The 25,239-nt window shown below is 41.0% G+C and overlaps 1 protein-coding gene across 3 annotated transcripts in view; it reads right to left on the bottom strand.

Annotated features, from left to right (window-relative positions):
- LOC139745816 (uncharacterized) overlaps nt 1–25,239 on the bottom strand; it is a 197,113-nt gene that overhangs the window by 147,704 nt on the left and 24,170 nt on the right. The window contains exons 1-2 of one of the 3 annotated variants that reach the window (XM_071656412.1): nt 20,866–21,263; nt 17,966–18,184 (exon numbers count right to left, since the gene is read on the bottom strand). The exons of 1 other annotated variant lie outside the window; for it this stretch is intronic. The gene's annotated coding sequence lies outside the window, so the exon portion shown is untranslated. Of the gene's footprint in view, nt 1–17,965; nt 18,185–20,865; nt 21,264–25,239 lie in introns of those variants that run through there. One more of the 3 variants, XM_071656403.1, reaches the window with a different exon arrangement.

Here is a 25,239-nt window from a genome sequence, read left to right as displayed (position 1 = left end):
GATAGATCCCTTCCAGGCTAGATTTATCTGTAAACAAGCTTTCCTTAGTAGGCATCTGTGACAGGATGTTTTACCAATGTAGGAATAGATACATAGTGACCGGCCAGGTGAATGTGAAGTCGCTTTTCAGCTTCGCTAAACCGTCGCGACGTCACGGCATGAATGGTACTGGTGTCATATTTGAAGACAGAAAACAGCTGTTATTAACTGTTGTATCCACTTAGTGTCATTTAATAATCTGTATTCTTCTATCTCCAATTTTCATGCAGTAGAAGCTATTTCGCTTTTATGTCAATAACAGTAAGTCAGAAATCTGAGTAGCAAAAACCAAAAATTTCGCTATATGGTATAATTCGCTATGTGGTAAAATTCTCACATACCTAGATATATCTACAGCACACATGAATACCGTGGCACCTGGACTGGGAATCACCTAATCTTAACAGACCTAAATACAAAATGTAAGGAAATTTGATGTGGAGAATGAACTAAGGATTCAGGACAAATTTAAATGACGCCGATCTTGTTTCCTAACTGCCGAAAATGAACGGCACCTCGGGAAGAACAGACACCAAGGCAAAATGAGACGGACACCTAAGCAAAACAGTAAAAACGGACGCAAAGAACAGTAAATTATTATAATTTCTGCGGCGCTGTTACTGCATAAGAAGTTTTAGTAAGTTTCGAGAGACGCATATGCTGTTGCTGTCCTCCAGTATTCAAAACCGCAACAGCACTGTCAAGCGAGTATAAAGAATTCGTCTGCAGCAACACCAACCCCACAAGTCACCGTTTCTGTATCATTTTATCTTAATTTATTACACCCCGGGGGGGGAGCGACAAGCCTAGTGCAAGACCTTTGCCACCAAACACTACGTTCGAACATGGTCGCTCGTCTCGCAGGACACGACATGACTCGTGATCCGGAGACATTTGAGGTAGGTTCAGGAGAGTGAGACTTAGCAAAACACCAACGCGAAGGATATTCCATTTCGTAAATTTACGAAGCTGTGTCAGTACAAACCGCTTCATGTTCTGTTATGGTGTAGTTAGCCGAAAGCTAAGAGGAAAATTAGAACTGGAATACATTATTATCTTTAACTGAAACACAGGAATTCATGTGGATGAAAATAGCTCATTCTTGTAATCTAACTGTAAACGAGCCATAGCTTTAGAAATCTTGTTGGAATTACCTATAAATCAATGTATTTATCTTCGCAAGAGGTGATCAAAGGTCTCGCATATGAGTGGATCGTTATGCAGTAAGAAATCTCGCTAAATTTATCAGATCTTTAGCTAATAATCTGCTTAGCCCCTCAAAGGTTCAAGCATATTCATATAACTGTACATTCATACCAAAGACCTGCATCCGAGTGGAAGGAATTTGTTGATGGCTGTTGCATGCAAAAGTTTTTCCCCACAGGTAATGCATTATTAACGTAACACTTGAGCATCGTAGTTGCATACCACAGTTTCTGCCACAAAGGAGCCTTGTATCAAGCTGGCATTTTTATGATACTGCCAGTGGATATTTTTTCGCGAGTTGGACACGGCACCAGTTGGTAAAGAGGCCCAGGAGCGCGACCGTAACAATCTTCCGTAACCTAAGAAAAACCTAGCCTACCACAGCCTAGCTGAGCTTTAAGAAACAGTAACCACATTGTACGAAATAACCTTCACAGTATACTTTGTCTACCTAAATATGCTTTTGGATAAGATTAACTACGATAACGTCCACATTAATGTGACTTTCGATGTTATCGAATTTAGCTATAAATAATTGTGTTTATTTCGATGCATAATCCATACATACATTTGCACGGGTTGGTTTTGAAATTTTCATGTACTAATGTTATCTAGAATTTTATGCTTTCGTCCCAAAATGTAACTTATGCTTACCGGATAAGAAGGAATGCATTGATCGAAGCACGAGTGATGGCAAAAAAAAAAAAAAAAGGCAAAGATTTTGAAGTACGATTGAATTATTCATGGTTTCGGGAACACTGTATCTAGGAAGTCTTTTCTTTCCTGTTTGTGTTACTCAAAATCGTTAGGTAAATAAGCATGATCTCAAAAGTAGCGGTGTAATGAGAAATTTAACAATGAATGCATAAGTTAAGACATAATGAAATTAAGAATGCAATACATATGACATATGACATACATAAGCATACTGGAAGTGATAAATACGGTTTAAGATTACAAAAGTACCTGAATACAAAACATAAGTAAAACTAAACTCGAGGTTACTCAGCAATGCTTTGTCTAGCTCGCTGGGTAACATGCTCCGAAATTATGAACGAAAGGGAATAAGATATAGCCTGTTATTACTACATCCCAAGCGAAAAGTCCATAGTTTGTGCCTGGTTTCACTGGCAAGCTAAAGTGTTTGGTTCAGCTCATTACAATTTATATTTCTGTCTAAGTTCACGAATAAGTTTCCAGTAAGGATTACCAACAACATAGTTCTTGGTTAGAGTTATCGATACGAAAGTGTTTTCCTGGACACTGTGACAAGGTAGAGTGTCTTTCTAAGTTACCTAAGAAGACAGTCTTGTTGGTTATGGAACAAAATAGATTCTTTGCTAGGCACAGCAGTAACTGAAGATTTTTAGGCTAAGTGCGGGGAGAAGAGGGAGTTTGACTAAGGTCGATAAGAAAGTTGTATCTTTTGATAAGTGTCATGGTACATGCTCAAGTCTTCAGCTAAACTCAACAAGGATACCTGATAGTATCCTTCAGCATGCTAGGCTTACCCTAGGTTCTGGCACAGTATCCTTTACGACTGAACAACAAAAACCTGTTATTAAGGCTCCGTTAACTGAGGCAGTGGGTGGATGAAATTGCTTGCCTCGCGCTATACCCTGATGATGATATATAGACTGCTTTATACATATTTAGCGGCTGGCAGGTACTTTACCATTAATTTCGTGTTTCGCACTCCGCTTGCCACAGGGAAGCAAGAAAGTTCCCCCTCTTTCTACACTTGACTTCGACATTTCCCCAACTTTGTGCACACGCACAGTTCTCATTCGCTCCCCCAACACCATCTAATCGAACAGAGAACACCACCTTTACTCTGTCACCATACTTCCCGCCTTAAACAAACCCTCCTCACTATACACTCCTGACCTGTCACGCACTTCCTGTGCGCCTCCTCCTGCTGTACACTCGTACATGACTGAAGAGCAATTACACGGTACATCGTATTGTCCTCTCCATGCAAGTCCCTAAGGGAACAATGATAGGGCGATGAACCCCCCGTACAATGCGAGCGGTCCGACCCCTCGCTGACCAACAGGAGCGAATAATTGGATCGTCTGCACCACAACGTGACCTGCCTGCTATCAAAGCATGAGGTCAATCACCTGGAATAAATATACCTCTTGATGTCTCACGATCCACCAGCTCTCTCTCTCTCTCTCTCTCTCTCTCTCTCTCTCTCTCTCTCTCTCTCTCTCTCTCTGCATTCATGGCAACGCAGATAATGATGAAAATGACAAAAAAAAAAACGTGAAACAAAATATACAAGGTGAATAAAAATGAAACCGAGGTAAAACCAGTTCAGAATAAGATGATTAAAGATGAAAAGAAAGAAGCAAAAAAAGCGAGGAGGGATGTAAAGGTCTCCGTTTCCTAATGAACAGCTTTGTGGCCGATCCATTGCAGCAGATATTGAAGAAACGACTTCACCTTAACCTTCTGGCGTTCCTTAGGGTTCTGTCCACTGCCTACTCCCTCTCTTCTCTCCAAAGATGATCTCTCGTCAGCTTCTAACTCCATTCACCCTAATGGTGATTGTTACCCTTTACACAGCATTCCCTCCCCTCACTCCCTTATTCTGTTACTTGATCTCTTTCTCGCACTGAACGTCCCTCATTTCGCACCTTTGCAGCATCTAAGAATGAGGAAGATGTAACAGGGTTAAATTCAACTGCATAAAAACGCAATTTTTTTCTCTATTTCTCTTTTTTCTCACTCCTTTCTTTGTCACTCGCATCCTCGTTTTCAGTTGCATAACATCATGACTCGTATAACATTTTGGGTATAACCCTACCTTCCTAAAAGTATACGTTATTGTATGTAATTATTCTTCTAATGAGGAGCTGCTCCACATCTGCGTGTGATTTATTTGCCCTAGTAAGGCGTAATTCCATATTGGACCCAGGTGTTGTAGCGGTTAGCGTTCCTGCCCGTGACGCATTAACGGGCCGCCTGGGGTCCAGTGCATAGGTTCGAATCCTGATTACGGTGGTCGGTCCACAGTCAACCCAGCTGTTCATCCACCCCTAGGGGTTGGTGGAAAAAATGGATATCTGGCTCAGGTTAGAGTATATATATATATATATATATAGCGTTAATGGGATGGCCTTGATTAGGGCCTCAGCTGGCCGTGCCGTCTCAGCTAACAAAAGAAATTGCTCAAATGGATTCAAAAGCGTTGCGTCTCATTAATGCTACAGGCGTCACTTCTTTGCAATAATCCCTCTCTGATCCACCGTAATGTTGCTGTTCTCTCCCTCTTCGGGAGGTAATACATCAGCCACGTCTCTCGTGAGCCATCTACATGCGTCCCTACCACCAAGGCTTGGACCCGCGGCTCGCCTCTGGCTGCCACTTCCCTTAGTTTGCGTTTGGAAACTGGGCCATACGAGGATGGACCACAATGATACCCCCTTTTCTTGAAGAATGACACCGTGGAGTTCCCTTCATTCATTCGCCCTTCCCTCTTCTTGTTACCTTTCTACCTTCGAGTCAAGTCCATAAACTTTTGCGGAAGCCTGATCAATTTCTTCATTTTTTCTTGCATTTTTTTATCTTTTCATCCAAGATGGTCTTGATTGAGGGATATTTTACCCGTGCCTTGTCGATTATCATAAACAATGAAGCACTTACATAAGAACGTAATGGTGAAATAGCCAATAAACATCATCTCAGAGGAAGATTCCAGTAGATCGATAGATTTAGATAGAAACAAACATCCCACCACACTGTACAAAGCTGGGTTTCATCTAGGAACAGAATCGTAAATGTAGACACAGAGAAAAGTTTGCAGTCTATGAAAAATGATGTCTCGACTGTTGTTGAGGAGATAGTATGCAAATTACTAAGTCCAACTCTGCTCTTATGACAAATATGATCATACTAATTGGGGTAAGAAACGTCTATCTTTTTTTTTTTATCCACGGGAAACGGAAGCTTATAGATAAAAAGAAAAGATAACCAGAAGAGTCAGACTGAGTTATACAGAGAGACATTCAAACATTCATGAAAGAAATTATGAAGAGAGAGAGATGATTGACTAAAAGGAGAAAGAAAATATATGGAAATATGAATAGAACGTTCGACAAAGAGATCAGAGAGACCAAGACACCCAACATGGACAGAATTTGATGTTATTGTACCATACCAAAACCAGTTTCTTTAAGATATTCAATAGCAGAAATGGCAATACTGGAACCAGAAGTATACATGGTAGGGCAGCCTATGCCTCTCAGATAGGTAGAGACAAAGGCTAGGAAAGGTAAACCAACACTGCATAAACTCTGGAAGGTACTGCGCCATGCAACCTAGACCCTAATCAAGACCATTCCATTAACGACCAACCCCTAGGGATGGATGAACAGTTAGATTAACTGAGGGCCGATGCCACATCTAGGATTCGAACCTATGCGCTCGACCCTGGGAGGCGGCCCATTAATACGTCACGGTCAGGAACGCTAACCGATAATAAGTGAGAACTCGAATATGAAAATATAATACTTCTGTAACAGTACTAAGCTTAGGGCAACCAACAACATAATGCTGATAAGATAGGCATGCCGGGCACTTTGTTCTGGGAGACAAGGTTGTGCGTAACAACAACAAAATGAAGCTGGTTTAGAACATTACGTAACTTCCGGGACAATACAGACTAGACTCGGGAGGTGAGTGGCGGGGGGGATAAACGTCAACAAAGCGCGCATAACAAACTAGCAATTAGTCTATTAGCGAAGATTAACCACAGGAAACCTTATGTAACCTGGTTACAGTGAATGTAATATCTAAGGCAGTAAATATACTGTGTCTCAAGCCAGAGCCTCAACCCAAGTAGGAAAATTTGATATTACAAAATAATCAAAAAAAAAAAAGATATGATAACCCAAAGCAAACAGTTACATAAGCCGGTGTCTACCATCTCCATAATTGTAATGTCGGAAGAAGAAAACCAGATTATGTTGGTAGACTTACATAAAAAAACAAAAACAAAGACTAATGGATCAGCAGAGGACACAGGGGGGGGGAAACTGTACACACCATGCTATTCATATCTTGATCTAGTACATGTATGTTATGAACTTGGTAATCTCATCGTTCACCACTCTTGACTAACAGCATTTTAAAGAAAATCATTTTTCATAAAATGCAAATTTATGGAACTTTGCTCCAAGATCTAATCAGGTTCGTTACTTTCTCAGGGGGTACTTATTCAGTGGTGAAGTATCTGACGTGTATTGTTCTTGAGAACGTCGTGTTCTTATGCATGTGACCAAAGACAGACAGACGCAGACTGACCACATAATGTCCTGAATACTTTTTTAGTAACGGCATATATATATACATAGATAGATAGATAGACACACACACACACACACACACACACACACACACACACACACACACACACACATATATATATATATATATATATATATATATATATATATATATATATATATATACGTTTATGATAAGGAAATGGATGATGTAAGAGCGACAAACTTAACAAATTGGAAGGACAAATGATTCGAGTGAAGAAGTGAATGGAACTTATCAATAAAGAATTAGATGTAAACTCTTACACAAGAGTATGAGAAAATAAAAATAACTGAAGCCTCGGTCCTAGTAAAAGAAAAAAAAAGATCGCACAGAGGGAGTAAAAATGACGAACAAAATGCGTGACTTTGTAGGTAGATGTGTGGGTACAAGGCGCGTATATAGGTAGCCGTGTGGGAACAAGAAAACTAGGTCACACGAGGCGTTGGTTCTCGTGCTGTGGCACATTAATCGACGACCATAAAACGCGACCCTTCATTAAAGTGTTTGCTAGTGTTCTGACGGAGGCGATCGAATTAGGAGAGGGGCTTGCCTGGGAGGACCCACGCCAGTAGTCAAGCGATACAGTGTGCCGCAACGCGATACCCAGCAATCAGCGCCAGCATTTGACTCAAGAGATACAACAAATGTATTTACAAAAGCGGATGTACCGTAGACGACCATGGTCATCCATGGAATCTTGAAGCGTCCGTCTGTAGAATGACACTGCACTCGGGAAATGCCTTTCCCCACCATGGTGCGAGATGTATTTGGCCTTCCAGATTTATGCCTCCACTGACAGTATATGTGCTACATCCAAAGCCGCTACTACTGCCACCACCACAACCATAACTTTTATAAGACACAGGATGCAAGCGAAACCCCGAAACAGAATCGGAGATCTCAACGGAGACAAGCAAGTGTGTTGAGAGAGAGAGAGAGAGAGAGAGAGAGAGAGAGAGAGAGAGAGAGAGAGAGAGAGAGAGAGAGAGAGAGAGAGAGAGAGGAACAGATGCGCATTGTTGGGCTGGAGAAGCAAATGTGTGAGCTGGTTGCATATAGTGGCATACAAAAGATCGTTTTCTGTTGATGTTGCTGCACTTGTCCACGTCGTCCCTGTTATCAAAATCTAACCTTAACCTAGTTTTCCCATATTCCTCCGCGTGATTCCCTCCACTCATTTCGGTGTTTTTCTTATCCCCTTCGCTGATCACTCCGCGCAAACCTTTTTCACAAAGCTTTCTTCCCAAGGCAAGGAGGGGCTGAGCAGTTAACGCTGGCCTTGCCCTGAATATGACAGTGGTCATAAATAAGTGACCAAACACCGCTTGCACCACCAGGCACTTCGTCAATATTACATTCTAAGAGAAGTCCTGGCCTCTGGACATTCGCACACTCAGTCACCACATCATATGTTTCCGTCGTCCCTCTGGTTTTAGTAATACTATCGTAACTCTTTACGTCTTCTGGTACAATACTGTAGACAGTAAAGGTCCCCTCTTTTACTGATTAAAAGATTTATATCCTCTGTATTTGTGCATTCAAAGTCTCCCAGTACGGTATTGTAACTCAAAAGCCTCTTTGTTATTCATTTCAACTCTGTAAGTTCCTGTCACACCTTAGACGTCCACAGGTATACCTACCAATTCCTTTTACATCCTTAATGTGAAGATTTACAGATTTTCCTAGTTTAGGAATGACAGGGAACTCTGAAGGGGTTAAAGTACTTTACCAAGACTGTTAACATGAGTGGTTAATATCAGCACTATAGATACGATTAAGAAGACTATAATCTTTTTGCTTCAATTCCAAGACAAATTACGCCTCGTAACCTAATGAACAGTTTGCTGAGGTTTAGTTCTTTAATCACTGTTTACCTTTCTGTTCTTGCCACACTAATCCGAGTGGCTGATACGTTCGACTACCCCAAACAGCCTCGAAAGGACTTAGTGGTCAATTGATGTGCGAACTCCTTCATATCATGGATGGGATATCGAGAAGGCATGATCAGATATTTGAGAAAACTCGCAAGTGCTGCAAGACGGTTGGCAAAGTTAGGAGATACAGGAATCCATTAATGCATGCACACTATAGCTTCGCTCCCGGTCCGCTCACGGCTCGCTCTCGCTCCGGTTAAATATCACTACTTGTATTTCAATGGGGCATGCATGCTATCGCTCATGATTCGCTCTCGCTCCGATCACGCGCAAGCAGCGGTCGTCAAAAAAAAATACTGTAAGCGGAGTGGGAGCAGACCGTGAGCTGAGCGGGAGCGGAGCAATAGTGTGCATCAGGCCTAAGTCAAAGTCAGGCACGAACGGGGAGCTTATGCAGAGGCACTACTAGTGTGGCTAGGTTGACGAGTAGTGATATCGGAGGATAGATACATCCTCTCTGACCACCTGACTTCACACACCCAAGTGCGTGATAATACCTACATACAGTGGACGTACTATTCACTGTCCTCATTTACGCTCGTATTCTCACTTGGTTAGCAATATTTTCTATTAAATACTACACGTAGTAAGCAATATTATTTTCTTTTTAGATAGTGCGAGTCTCTAAGTTACGATCATTATTAACGCTCTCCCAATCACCTAATTTCAGTGTGAAATTTCCCTTTTTTTCTAGAAAGAAAATCAAAAATTACTTTATTTCGAACATTTCACGATTTAGGATGATCCTCACCACTGACGTCACGTCTCGATATACTTCCAAGGCGTCGTTACGCGATCAATATTCTAGAGCAATATATGCTTAACAACTCCATGGTTCACTGGCCATGCATACATGAGCCACATCGAACAAGTATCGCTACGTACTGATCAACCTTGCCAGCCATAGGTCGGAATGGAAACGCGTGTTGACGTTCGCTGACGTGTGGTCCAGGCAGGATGGAAAATACAATATGAACTGGTTAAGTGCTGTTGTAGGTGCCAGTAAACTCGGTGCAGTCCGCGCTACAGACAGGATGTGTGTGTGTGTGTGTGTGTGTGTGTGTGCGTGTGTGTGTGTGCTGAGATCTGTGTTCTCACAAGTTCAGTTAACCTTGCCATGGAATGAGGAAGAGGCTATAGGCTTTTATCGACAGTATTCATTGCCCTACTGAAATATGGGATTTTGGCCGTCCTAAGCATTGTGCCCGTAACTGCCGCCCTCATACTTGTACTCATTTACTGCATTTTTGGACCAGTAAAATTACAAAGCACCTTAAAGTCACTCTGAGACATTCCTGTAACATTCTGAAATAAGTACTTATGTCGCAATTCTGGACATAATGAAGCTGCATTAGATCGTTTATCCAGATATGCTAACCCAACTTCTTCTCTTCTCCATGTATTCTTTTTTTTATGAGTGATAATACAGGCGGCGGCTGCAGTTCCAAAACCCGCTTTCAAGAGCACAACAGCGTTCACAGGTTCTCCTGAAGACGGCTTGCTACTCACTGGCTCGTGTAAACAAAGGAGTTGGTCGTGTTAGAATTCTTCCATATTTACGATACCATTTGCCTAAAGATGCTCAATTCTTATTGCTCGTTTAACCGCGCCTTTACTGATCGCGTCTGATCGGGTTGGGGTTAATTACACAATGTGGGCGAGGCTTCAGCCAGACCTGCTAGTAAGATCACAAAATAAAAAAAAAAAATTGATACCCAACGACTTTAGTCTTCATGAATTACTCTATGCTGTCTAAATGGCTATATACGAGTTAAATAGAAAATCTGTAAACAGAAGCAAGAAATATAAACTTATATGAAGTTCCTCCATTTACAGTAGCTTCATATTGATTTCTTTTATCGATCTAAGGAAGAGATTATTCTCCCTGTGGCCGTGTATAGTGCAGCTCTATATTACCATTCTCCCAGCAGCTGTGTGGATTGTATAGTTCAGTACCATTATTCCCTCAGCGACTCTGTGAATCACAAATTATTTTCTGGTGTTCGTCCAACGGTTATTCTAACATCCCTACGTTACAGACCCCGACGATACCTCTGTTACAGACGTAAACAATGCCTCCGCCGGAGAAGTAAGGTGATACTTCCGTTAGTGACGTACACGATCTCATCTTTACAGACCAAATGTGACGCTTCTCTACCATCGTCGAACTCTATATGGGCCACTTTTGCCGAATCCGGCGGGGAAGACGTACGGAACTCAAGGCAAGTTCACGCACGCATGTGACTGGAAGTCTTCCCTCCTTCATCAGTAGGGTTTTATGCAAAATATGCATCGTTTTCTATATACGACCGATGAGTAAAGAGCTCACCATTCTCATACAAGCTGTCATATAAGTTCGGACTCACAGGCGGAATTCACTATACCTCTATAGTTCAGCATTAAGTTCAAAAATCGCATGTCATAACCTCGTATACACATAGCCAAGAGCACAAGTATGCAAGGGTATGTGTTCGCCAGTTCATACCGTGCAAGTTGAACATGAGCCGAACGAAAGGTCAACGATGAATTTTGCCAATGCGTCCGAACATTTTAGTGATCGTATAGGAATGTTGTGAAAGAGTTTTATGACTGTAATCCTACAAATTCATTACCTTTTTAGGTGATGGAGTTCATGATTGAAATCTGGACTGGAGTTCGGACTAAGGATTAACATACTGGTTGTGTTACCAAAGCTAGGTTAGATAATTTGGATTATCCGTTGTCAGCATATATCTTTCACATTGCTGAATAGGTGAATAAGTTACGCCATTGCCCCTAAATACAGGAATGTGTTTTCATATGAAGGAACCACCCATATTTTTCATTAACATTTTACTTAACGTTCAGGTGTTAGAAGTTAGCTTCCCTTTCCTTTTGCATGTCATCGGTCTTATACGACTACTGATGTATAAAATACTGCCAGGGATTTGATACCTTTTACTTTAAGCTACCTACATCCACCAACCGAAACCTCTTTAATATCTTTTTCAGGGATACAATTATTATACTAAGGCCTACATACACACTCACTATGCCTGTGGCCTTGACCTAGTGGAATCTTGATATAATTCTTTTACCTAAGTGCCTATTCAGACCCTCTCACTACACCTGTATTTCGACGCTCAAGATAATAATATGGTGGCTAATTCACGCGTTGGGAACTACTGGCCCCAGGACTGCTTGTGTCTGAATCGACGGTCATATTACGCCTAGACACGAATGACCACGTCTGGATGATAAAGCATACTACGTCAGTTATTGGTACCTGTCCATGTTACTGATGGATACTCCTGTCCACTGTGATACATTATAAATCATTAATCAAGCGTGAGTGAAGTTTAGACTGCTCTCTAGCCTGGCGAGATTCGAAAATGTGTGTCTACCAAATTTTCGGTGCTGTTGTCGTGCTGGGTGTCATGGGCTGGAATATATGTGTATATGAACTGCACGAGGTCACCTTTAATGGATTAATGCTCGGTCACTGGTCCCGCCTGATACAGGTGGGAGCTTGGTCAAGTCGTTTCTGGTGCAAATGCTGACCTGCACCGGCATTCGTGAGCTTGTATAACTTATTGACCAGCTCTGTTTGATCTCTGGGGGCCAACCCTGTGTGTCGTAAGAGAAAGCCAAGCTACGAATCAGCAGGACTAAGTCTGTCCACAGACTGTCATGATTACATACGACGGTTTCAACCCCCGTTTGGGTGGCAGCAGCTAGGTCCAAGACGAGAAGCAACAATAGCCCATCCTGAGCCACAGTGAAAAACGAGCCTTGTTGCTGTTTTGTGTGCCAGTAATCCTTTTACAACGTTATCTTCCCCAGTAGATGTCCCTGTTGTCCCCCCTATCACCCAGCAGAGCGGCTGGGTGTGACGGCTCCTCCATCCGTTGTGTTCTCATGTATCGATAAGGAAGGTGTTGTGTCTGCCAGCTCACATTTCGTTGTCATTAGGTATTGCCGACTTCTCTAATCTAAGTACTTCGCAAGGGCGGTTGTTGTTTCCTAAAGGCCTAATATCTAAATCTAATTAGCTAGCAGCTATCTTTCTCTCCGACTCAGATCCTGTTGTCTGCTATAATCACAGCCTAGCACGGCTGGCATCCTGTCGCTCAAAACCCGTTATAGTCACCGAAGTAGTTTCCCACATAGCACATTACCTTCTCAAAAATATAACGTTGTAGCAGTCCACCGCCAGCTTTCGTCTCCCATGTCATGTAAAAATTTCCCGAGTCCGTAAGTTACTGATCACGATAAGAATAACTTGAAACACCACGACAGCGCTCGGGTGACATCATTTAGTACAGATTGTACCATCCACACATTAGTTTGTTGCCTTTCCTTGGAAATCGTGCTAGTTTACTCTTCTTGTTTCTCTCAGGAAATTAAACCTCTTTGTAGATAGCTTTCGTCACTTCCTACAAGCTGTGTTCGGGTCTCTTCCACGAGAGCGCATTTTTAACCGTCAGCGGCAGCAGTTCCTCACCTAGAATTTTAGGGTAAACAATATCGTGCGCAGGTTGTGAGAGTCTCAGTCTGCGTCTGTGACAACTAACTCCACATCAAAATTATTTTTCGGCGAATACATTTGCAAATCTTATTTCACTTGCCTTACTAGGAGTAAGATGGAGATACCTTAGGCATGTAAATGACAGTACAGAGAGTACAACTGAAGTACGGTTGAATACGGAGATAAAGGCCATTTCATTCCCACGATACAATTACAAGGAAGACACCGAGCACCTGCTACTGGATTGCCTTGCATTCTCTGCACGTAGATGAACCCATGATATTGCTACACCTTAAGACCTTTGGTCCCGACCAGTAGACTGGACTTAGCCGGCTAACTGAGTACTTCCTCATAGAGACTGAAGGTACAGAGAAGAGGGCCAAGTGAGGATATTCCCTCCAAGGGTCAGTCCTGTTCTTAACGCTACCTCGCTAACGCGGGAGATGGCGAATATGTATGGAAAAAAAATTATAAATATATACTGTATCTGAGGTATCTGAATGATTCGCCAAGCTAAATAGATTCTTGCGTGAAACTGTTCACTGGTGGTAATAAAGTAATAAAAAATAGAAGCAACGGCTGCTATGAAATATTGCAGACGTAAACAAGATGCAACGATGGTTGGGGGGAGGGGGGGGGGGGGAAGACGGCAAATTAAATCTAACCGTAGAAACGTACGAGGGAATTTTTTTTTCTTCAGGAACAGAGTTGTGGATTAACGAAGCAAATTAAGCCAGGAAAATGTTATCGAGGCAACAAATGATGAACTTTAAAACTGTATGACAAGAAAACTGGAACAAGAGGCGGGGTCGCACGAGTGTACACTACCCTCCCAGTATCCACAAATAGAACATAACAGACATCGTCCCCAGCCTGTCGCCAGAGTCCCTCGTCAGAAGAACAGTACAAACTCTAAATATCTTAAATTATAATGGAGGCTCTAATTACGGACTGAAGTCCACATCAAGGCCGAGCCTTACTTATTTGAACTATGAAGAGGGCTAATGAGAGGAAGACACAAGAGGAAAAATATACTAAGAATTCCAAAGGTAGACGACACCTGCATTTTAACAAGGGCTTCGTCATGGTAGTTGGGTAGAGAGTTCCAAAAACTATGTGACGCAGTAGACTGCACCTAGTATTACGCGCTCTCGGGAGCTGAAATCAAAATAATTCATATAGAAGAAAAACGGGGGAAAAAAATGAACTAACACTGCGGCATAGGTTAAATGAATCAAACTGAGAGGTCAGATGTTAGACTAAGAGGGTTGATAAATCGGACAGTTTTAGATTTAATTCTGTAAATAAAGCATTGTAATGCTGGCAAATCTTAGAATAGCAACCAAGAATAAGGAAATATTCGGCAGGCTGCTCACATCCTACACTAGGACAGAACTTGAATGTTTCTCAAGTTTGGTCACCGTACATACAGAAACACAAAGAAATCCTGGTAAATAAAGAAGGTACAGCGAAGGGCAACCAAAACAGTACCAGAATTGAGATAGCAGAGTTACAGGGAATGGTTTGAGGCCAAATACTTTACTCCTGGAATAAAGAGGAGTAAAGGATGAGCTGTTCGCAATCTTTAAGGTTTCCAACGTTTTTTACGAAGCCAAAATGAACATTCTTTGAAAGATGCTAAGATAGATCCAACGTTTTTTACGAAGCCAACAGTGAACATTCTTTGAAAGATGCTAAGATAGATCCAACGTTTTTTTACGAAGCCAACAGTGAACATTCTTTGAAAGATGCTAAGATAGAGCAACAAGAGGCTATGAAATTAAGCAAGAACACACAAAGAGGTAAATAAGTGGATAGAATAAACTGAATAATGAAACTGTGAAAGTGGAAAGCACAATGAAAATTGAAAGGTTATGTGATGATAGAGAAATCTCAAGAAATGATCCCGTAGGTGTAAACCTCCCTCTCTGTAGTGTACAGAGTTTCATACTCGCTTTCTCCGTCCCTTACCCTCGTGTGTATATTTATATATATATATATATATATATATATATATATATATATATATATATATATTGTCTTCTCTCTTATATGTATGCACACACATACCACAGCCTACGTCAGGTACCCATTTGTTGACCAACTCTGAGGCAAGGATGAACACCTGGGTTGGATGTAAGGCACGCTAGGATTCGAACCCATGCGCGTCCGACCCCTAGCTAGCCCGTAGACTCATTGTCAGCAATAACGTTAACCCCCAGGTAGCCCTCTAGGCTTTCAGCCTGTTAGTGAGATGCACCGTTGCCGCCGAAGCTTCCTTGGGGATCTCGTGCAGATGGTTACGTTGCTCGACTAGCATGGCCTGTCAGCACCAGTTTGGTACACTAGTGCCAAAGGAGCACCCCAGTACTAGGCTACGATCCCTCATCAACTACCTGAGGAACGCGACCAATAAGGTTTTACCCTCTCGCTAGGATCCCTTATTTACCACCAGAGGAACGCGACCAATAAGGGTTTACCCCGTTGTTAGAAGTTTATGTTGGCCGCTCTTGACACTACATATTTCCGTTGGCTTGTGCGTTTTACCAACTGTTCCCAGAATGACCAATATAAAACCCCTATCACAAACTTGACAAGGAATTCTTTGTGCGCTATATACGGTGGATAAGGTTATCGGTTTACCATGTTGTACTACGTAAAAAAATACAAACTTTCCACTGGAAAGGAATGTTGTGGAGTCCTGAATAAGCGAAGGTTCCTCTGGATAAATAGTAACGTAAGTTATGTGCATTCTAATTGGGATACATTGATGATGAACCTGATCTGTCAAACGAACCTTCCGATGTGACCTCAGGAAGGCTGGTCAGGTAAGGTAGGTCTCTCTCTCTCTCTCTCTCTCTCTCTCTCTCTCTCTCTCTCTCTCTCACCCTACAAGTATCTCAGACCACCTCACCAACTCCTATATAGAGAGAAGCACACATACATACGAACACATATTGTTTGTGCATGAAATTCTTTCATGTAATGCCTCAGTGACCTCGAATTCTTTGGAGTACCACATTATTATGTGTGTAGTCAGCTACGACATACGTCTTTAACAACTAATATCATTATGCGGAAGTATTTTTTGTTAACGATTTTTGCAGTTACTGATATTCTATCTCATATCTAGTACTTCTCAGCTTCCCCGGGGAATCGTCACATCATGAACCAGGTTTCGCACGCAAAGTACGAATCAGGTTTCAGCTCGGACTCGTATATCAAATAGTGCTGCAATCATCTTTCACGGAAAAAAGGAAATATAAAAAGATAATGGTTCATTCAACTCATACCTCACTCAATCATCTGCTCAATGAGTTTTCAAAGTACCCGCCGAAAAAGTTGTGGAAGCACCACCCACAACCACAGTTAAGTGTACCCTGAACAAAGACGAACTAAAATTATAGTTTCCTTAATCCAGTATTCAGTACAGCCAGACTCACAAAAAGTGACAAAATTTATCAAACTGATCAAAATGTACACAAAGAATTGAGAAGTAACTGAATGTCGCGAGCCATTTTACACCGTGCTTACAAATCCATTGGGTTGTATGTCGTGAATAATGATACATTATAACCGGCGACTGCGAACATTCGTCATTCATGTCCGATTCAAATTCAGTTACGGAGTATCAAACTACTGGTGAAATTCCAGTTTAAGGGCACATCGACCGTGACTTTGGAATATCTTGATTCATTTTTGCAATGGTGGTGTATACTCAGTGGCGAATATGACGAGACTAGTGAACGGTGATACAGATCATTATTTTCTCACAATATCATTATGCTGATAACTGAGGAGGGCTATGAAGAGTAGGGGGAAAAGGTGGGATTATGCACCATAAAAGTAGGTGGAATACGTTTACGAATCAACAGAATCTTCGGAAAACCTCACCTTACTTCCCTTAGCCGCCGAAAATCATCTTGGTTTCCACTGTAACAGTCGAAATACAACAACGGTTGCATCCCATCCTGGGTATAAATAACGGTCTATGAACGCCTTTGTTCGTTCAGGGACCACAACCGCTTCTAGCAAATATCCCTCACTAAGTAGCCAGCAGAAAAAAAAAAAAAAGTTTGGCGAACATGGCTCAAGATGCGACGGGGTGGTAATGAAAAAAAAAATCGCTAGAATGTCTCAATTACAATAGTGAAAATTGGGAAATGTTTGGGAGATAGTTTGTGCTGATTTGTAAGAGATATATCTACTTTTCTGTTAACTAACCCTCGTTTTCCCTGATCTCCATACCCAATCTATCAATATATATATATATATATATATATATATATATATATATATATATATATATATATATACATATATATATATATATATATATATATATATATATATATATATACATATATATATATATATATATATATATATATATATATATATATATATATATATATATATATATATATAATGACGCTCCGATAAAAGTTATATTCTCCATAAATTAAACCATCAATTCAAGACAAATGGGATATTTCAGTTACCTTACCATAAGTTTTAAGGACTGACCATTCGACTACACGAATCATTATGAAATAATTCAAAATTAGCAAACCAATTATCATAATGTTTAGCGGCGTGTGAAGAATCGAGGGGGGGGGGGTTGACCCTGAGGCTCTTCAACAGGACGAGCAACTTGCTTTCTTAGAATTAAATCTAAATCCGCCCATTCCCAGTCAGCAGAGTATGCTATGCTGCTACTGTCAGCCTGTCCGAACACCCGACGACTGCACCAAAAACCTGTTGGTGGCGGGGTCCACCTACCTTGAGAGTGCAGTTCCGAGAACCGCGAAGCTAAGCCAAAGATAAATTCGGGCGATTCTATCTCTACCTTTACGAATTTCCCATGGCATCGCGCACGTCAACATTTCTTTTTAACCAATGCTTCATTTACAAAATCAAAATTGAATCTCGCCATTTTACTTACCTTAATCAATTAATGCGACAGGCGGAGAGTGTAGCAAGGCAGGCAGGTAGTAGAGCGTAGCGTAGCTGGTGTAAGGGATATGTGTGTGACAGCCGTTAAGCGGGCCGACCCCAGCCAGGGTGAGGTAGTTGCAACAACGCCACAACAAAGTCTTTCCGGAAAACACTAAGAATCACTTCATAAGGCACATATTTCCTGTTTTTTCGGCACAATTCATCTCTGTCAAGGAAGGAAAACGTCACGTTACAACAGGATCAAACGAAGGAGAGAGTGGAGGTTATACACACATTACTCCTACGCCAACTGCCACAACAACTCCTCTCCTACGCCAGCTGCCTTACTCACAAGCATCTCCACGGTATGAGCAGTAATTCCCAACAGGTTAACAACCGTTATATATTTCCAAGGCATAAGAATAGATAATCTATAGATGTTAATCGCTCCTACTTGAGAGACATGTTCTCAACTTTGTGACACTATGAGGATGATGCGTTCGTCAAACTTAATGACTTGTTTAGCTTTCTAAAAGATACAGTAGCTTTGATATGTAATATCATATTGATTTAAAGTTTGATATTTACGATGGTATTGCAGTGGAATTTATTAGAAAAAAGGGGTGACTGTTTTGTTGACTGGTTGGTGAGGATATTCAATGTATGTATGGCTCATGGTGAAGCGCCTAAGGATTGGCGGAATGCATGCACAGTGCCATTGTGCAAAGGCAAAGGGGATAAAGGTGAGTGTTCAAATTACAGAGGTATAAGTTTGTTGAGTATTCCTGGGAAAATATATGCAAGGGTATTGATTGAGAGGGTGAAGGCATGTACAGAACATCAGATTGGGGAAGAGCAGTGTGGTTTCAGAAGTGGTTGAGGATGTGTGGATCAGATGTTTGCTTTGAAGAATGTGAGAAATACTTAGAAAAACAAATGGATTTGTATGTAGCATTTATGGATCTGGAGAAGCCATATGATAGAGTTGACAGAGATGCTCTGTGGGAGGTATTAAGAATATATGGTGTGGGAGGCAAGTTGCTGGAAGCAGTAAAAAGTTTTTATCGAGGATGTAAGGCATGTGTACGAGTAGGAAGAGAGGAAAGTGATTGATTCTCAGTGAATGCCGGTTGCCGGAAGGGGTGTGTGATGTTTCCATGGATGTTTAATTTGTTTATGGATGGGGTTGTTAGAGAGGTGAATGCAAGAGTTTTGGAGAGAGGGGCAACTATGCAGTCTCTTGTGGATGAGAGGGCTAGGGAAGCGAGTCAGTTGTTGTTCGCTGATGATACAGTGCTGCTGGCTGATTCGGTTGAGAAACTGCAGAAGCTGGTGACTGAGTTTGATAAAGTGTGTGAATGAAGAAAGCTGAGAGTAAATATGAATAAGAGCAAAGTTATTAGGTACAGTAGGGTTGAGGGACAAGTCAATTGGGAGATAAGTTTGAATGGAGAAAAACTGGAGGAAGTGAAGTGTTTTAGATATCTGGGAGTGGATTTGGAAGCGGATGGAACCATGCAAGCGGAAGTGAGTCACAGGGTGGGGGAGGGGGCGAAAGTTCTGGGAGCGTTGTAGAATGTGTGGAAGGCGAGAACATTATCTCAGAAAGCGAAAATGGGTATGTTTGAAGGAATAGTAGTTCCAACAACGTTGTATAGTTGCGAGGCGTGGGCTATAGATAGGGTTGTGCGGAGGAGGGTGGATGTGATGGAAATGAGATGTTTGAGGACAATATGTGGTGTGAGGTGCTTTGATCGAGTAAGTAATGAAAGGGTAAGAGGGATGTGTGGTAATAAAAAGAGTGCGGTTGAGAGAGCAGAAGAGGGTGTGTTGAAATGGTTTGGTCACATGGAGAGAATGAGTGAGGAAAGATTGGCAAAGAGGATATATGTGTCAGAGGTGGAGGGAGCGAAGAGAAATGGGAAACCGAATTGGAGGTGGAAGGATGGAGTGAAATTTTAAGCGATCGGGGCCTGAACATGCAGGAGGGTGAAAGGCGTGCAAGGAATAGAGTGAATTGAAACGATGTGGTATACCGGGGTCGACGTACTGTCAATGGATTGAACCAGGGCATGTGAAGTGTCTGGGGTAAACCATGGAATGTTTTGTGGGGCCTGGATGTGGAAAGGGAACTGTGGTTTCGGTGCATTATACATGACAGCTAGCTAGAGACGGTGTGAACGAATGTGGCCTTTGTTGTCTTTTCCTAGCGCTACCTCGCGCGCGTGCGGGAGAAGGGGGTTGTTATTTCATGTGTGGCGGGGTGGCGACGGAAATGAATAAAGGCAGCAAGCATGGAATTATGTACATGTGTATATATGTATATGTCTGTGTATGTATATATAGGTATACGTTAAATGTATAGGTATGTATATGTGCGTGTGTGGACGTGTATGTATGTATATACATGTGTATGTGGGTGAGTTGGGCCATTCTTTCGTCTGTTTCCTTGCGCTACCTTGCTAACGCGGGAGACAGCGACAAAGTATAATAAATAGATAAATAATTTGCGAATTCTATTGCAAAAGTAATTTTGTCCGGCAGGACCCACTCCCTTCACCTCTGCCAACTGCCTTACAGGCGTTCTCCACCAACGGGACAGACCTCCAGGGAGTCTGTTCCCCCACACTGGCCCCTCACACCACCACCTGGTCCTCACTGTAAATACCGCCACTCACGACACCACTCGCATTTCCCTCATTTTATCAACCACTCCTCTCAAATAGGATAACAATTATATTTCCACATACTCTATCTGATCTCCTTTCCTCACTCTATATTATGTCTTAACTTATAGAATAGCCACCCATCATATAACTGAGAACAACCCAGCGACAAAAACTGCTATGAAGCCGTGCAAGAAGCGGCGTGACAAGTTGGGTAGGTAAACACCAGAGCTGAACTCACAATGATCGTAGAGGAATCCCAGCCGGAGCCTCCGACTACGTACCCACGGGTACTTGACCCTGGGCTCCTACACCAACTCGGGGACCTAACGTGTGAGTCCATTTGTTGTCGACAGTGACACAGAAGCGAGGGTAATATCCTGGCCGCTAAGAGCGGCTACTTTTGCTTAGACTTATGAACCACTCTACCGTGATGCTTCGAATCCCTGTCTAACGAACCACTGTTGCCGCAAGCCCGCGAAGCATCGAACCAATGTCGCAAGTTAGTGTTGAGGGAAGCACTTTTTCACTTACGTCCATATTTCTTATCAAAATCCATCGCATTCTTGCAGTTGTTAGATTTTCTAGACAATTTTTCTCTATATCTCAACCTTTCCTTATTTCGGGTGAATGAGTGAAGACAACTACTTCATCACTCTCCCTAATCTGTTTATCAGTGCACACAACGTTTCGCCAATGCACTCGGTGTTTCATGTGAAAGTAAACTGTACTGTGTGGTTAACTGTCACCTGAAGATGCCTAATGCAAGTGTGCGGATGTTGCTTTTCTTTGTTCCTGCCGCTACCTGGTAAACCAGGAAGCGACGATCAAGTACGGATATATATATATATATATATATATATATATATATATATATATATATATATATATATATATATATATATATATATATATATTGGAAAGGATCACAATTTTACGCGTGATCAAGATATTATTAGAAGGGAGAACTAAAAGATGGTGTCAATGGGAGGTTTGGGCTCAACTCTATAAAATGATTTCTTTGCTAACTTAAGGGATTTATCAATAAACTCTGGACTGCAAATACGTAATGCCCTAAGGAACATAGATTGAAATGATGATAATTTAACTCTGTCATGTTGAGATGAGTAATAATGGATATATGAGCATACATTGATGGGTTTTCTGTATATGCTAAACTTAAACTTGTTTCCTTGTCTATGGATCATGCAATCTAAAAATGGTAACATACCGTTATTTTCATTTTCTACAGTAAATTTGATGGAAGGTACTAAATCGTTAAGTAAGGGGAGAAATATTTGTAAATTTTCATTTGTTGGCCAAACACAAAGAACATCATCTACATACCTAAACCAAACTGCATTAGAAGGTAAGATATCCTTTAGTAATTTTGTTTTAAAAAATTCCATATAAAGATTACTTAGTATAGGTGAAAGAGGATTAACCATTGGCATACCAAATTTTTGAGCATAATAATCTCCATTAAATTGAAATACACAGTCTTTTATACACAATTTTATCAGTTCAATGAAATTAGACTTTGAAACAGGTAAATGAATATCATCCAAGACATCAAATAAATATTCTAAACGGTCATCAACTGGAACTTTACTGAAAAGTGAGGAAACATCAAAGCTAACTAGTTTGAAATCAAAATTAACATTGATATTGTTTAGCTTGACTAAATTTACATTGTTCATGATATTAGAATTTGATACCTTACCCACTAAAGGGCTTAATAAAGAAACTAACCATTTTGACAATTTATATGTGATGGAGCCTACTGAACTCACTATAGATCTTGCTGGAAAATTCTGTTTATGTGTTTTGATAAGTCCATACATATATGGCAATGATGGGGACAAAGATGACAAACTTTTGATAAGAGACATGTTACCTTTCAACAACAACTTCATTTCTTTATTGAAGTGAGAATTAAATGCTTCTAAGGTATTTTTACTAAGTTTAGAATATGTTGTGTTATCATTTAGAAGATCATTCATTTTAGATAAATAGTTACTTTTGTCTAAAATCACAACAGTGTTAGCCTTATCTGCTTTAGTAATATGTATATCCTTGTCTTTTTTTAAGGTGTTACTAGCTCTTATGAATCTTTTAGGGCAATTAGCTTCCACTGATTTTGACAAACTGGCATACACTAAACCCTTACAAATATTAATATCACCATTACATAAATTACTGTATTTTTCTAAATTACTAAAAGACTGTGACATCAACACAGCTGGCTTCTCTGTTAGAGCACACAAAACTTAAACCATAGCCTAATGCACACAAGGAATCTTTATCTAGTTGTTTATTAGACAGGTTTACCACAAAAGATGGGTTTGTGTTCTTGGTCCAGTCGCTGTTTTCCATAAGATGGTCCAACTTACGATTTAGTGACACTTGTAGCCTATTAAGTTCTTTCCTTAATTCATCATAGCAATAGTCCAACATCCGGTTCTTCCAGTGTGTCGGTATTGTCATTTGAAAGGCACGTTTCTTCTCAGTTATTAACTCTAACTCTATTACCAAGAGAAATATCACTGAATCTTCTATTATTAAATACACAAAGAATTATAATCTTAATATTAGTGATGGTCTATACAAATTAGATAACTTTATTGTTGATAAGATTTGTAAAATGATAAGTTTTGAACGCTCGTTGTATGTTTTGGACAATCACATGTTTACCAAATGGCGTCGTAGCTTCGTCTCTTCGATGTATATCAACTAACTGTTATATTTCTCTTTTGTGTCTCCCCTGATGATGTGATTATTACACGAAAGTGCACTTGGGAACTTTTCGTGTTTCATTTTCCCCGTGGACTCATAGGAATATATATATATATATATATATATATATATATATATATATATATATATATATATATATATATATATATATATATTTCGTACTATTCGCCATTTCCCGCATTAGCGAGGTAGCGTTATGAACAGAGGACTGGGCCTTAGAGGGAATATCCTCATCTGGCCCCCTTCTCTGTTCCTTCTTTTGGAAAATTATAAAAAAAAAAAAAAAACGAGAGGGAAGGATTTCCAGCCACCCGCTCTCTCCCCTTTTAGTCGCCTTCTACGACACGCAGGGAATACGTGGGAAGTATTCTTTCTCCCCTATGTAAGTAGGAGAGATGGCCAGAGAGCGTTATTGGATTACGTGTTAATTGACAGGCGTGCGAAAGAGAGACTTTTGGATGTTAATGTGCTGAGAGGTGCAACTGGAGGGATGTCTGATCATTATCTTGTGGAGGCTAAGGTGAAGATTAGTATGGGTTTTCAGAAAAGAGGAGTGAATGTTGGGGTGAAGAAGGTGGTGAGAGTAAGTGAGCTTGGGAAGGAGACCTGTGTGGGGAAGTACCAGGAGAGACTGTGTACAGAATGGAAAAAGGTGAGAACAATGGAAGTAAGGGGAGTGGGGGAGGAATGGGATGTATTTAGGGAATCAGTGATGGATTGCGCAAAAGATGCTTGTGGCATGAGAAGAGTGGGAGGTGGGCTGTTTAGAAAGGGTAGTGAGTGGTGGGATGAAGAAGTAAGAGTATTAGTGAAAGAGAAGAGAGAGGCATTTGGACGATTTTTGCAGGGAAAAAATGCAATTGAGTGGGAGAAGTATAAAAGAAAGAGACAAGAGGTCAAGAGAAAGGTGCAAGAGGTGAAAAAAAGGGCAAATGAGAGTTGGGGTGAGAGACTATCAGTAAATTTTAGGGAGAATAAAAAGATGTTCTGGAAGGAGGTAAATAGGGTGCGTAAGACAAGGGAGCAAATGGGAACTTCAGTGAAGGGCGTAAATGGGGAGGTGATAACAAGTAGTGGTGATGTGAGAAGGAGATGGAATGAGTATTTTGAAGGTTTGTTGAATGTGTCTGATGACAGAGTGGCAGATATAGGGTGTTTTGGACGAGGTGGTGTGCAAAGTGAGAGGGTTAGGGAAAATGATTTGGTAAACAGAGAAGAGGTAGTAAAAGCTTTGCGGAAGATGAAAGCCGGCAAGGCAGCAGGTTTGGATGGTATTGCAGTGGAATTTATTAAAAAAGGGGGTGACTGTATTGTTGACTGGTTGGTAAGGTTATTTAATGTATGTATGACTCATGGTGAGGTGCCTGAGGATTGGCGGAATGCGTGCATAGTGCCATTGTACAAAGGCAAAGGGGATAAGAGTGAGTGCTCAAATTACAGAGGTATAAGTTTGTTGAGTATTCCTGGTAAATTATATGGGAGGGTATTGATTGAGAGGGTGAAGGCATGTACAGAGCATCAGATTGGGGAAGAGCAGTGCGGTTTCAGAAGTGGTAGAGGATGTGTGGATCAGGTGTTTGCCTTGAAGAATGTATGTGAGAAATACTTAGAAAAGCAAATGGATTTGTATGTAGCATTTATGGATCTGGAGAAGGCATATGATAGAGTTGATAGAGATGCTCTGTGGAAGGTATTAAGAATATATGGTGTGGGAGGCAAGTTGTTAGAAGCAGTGAAAAGTTTTTATCGAGGATGTAAGGCATGTGTACGTGTAGGAAGAGAGGAAAGTGATTGGTTCTCAGTGAATGTAGGTTTGCGGCAGGGGTGTGTGATGTCTCCATGGTTGTTTAATTTGTTT

The sequence above is a fragment of the Panulirus ornatus genome, chromosome 4, assembly GCF_036320965.1.
Source record: "Panulirus ornatus isolate Po-2019 chromosome 4, ASM3632096v1, whole genome shotgun sequence".
Classification (NCBI taxonomy): domain Eukaryota; kingdom Metazoa; phylum Arthropoda; class Malacostraca; order Decapoda; family Palinuridae; genus Panulirus; species Panulirus ornatus.
Note: the sequence above shows the minus strand (reverse complement) of the source record. Positions and strands in the feature narration are given on the sequence as shown.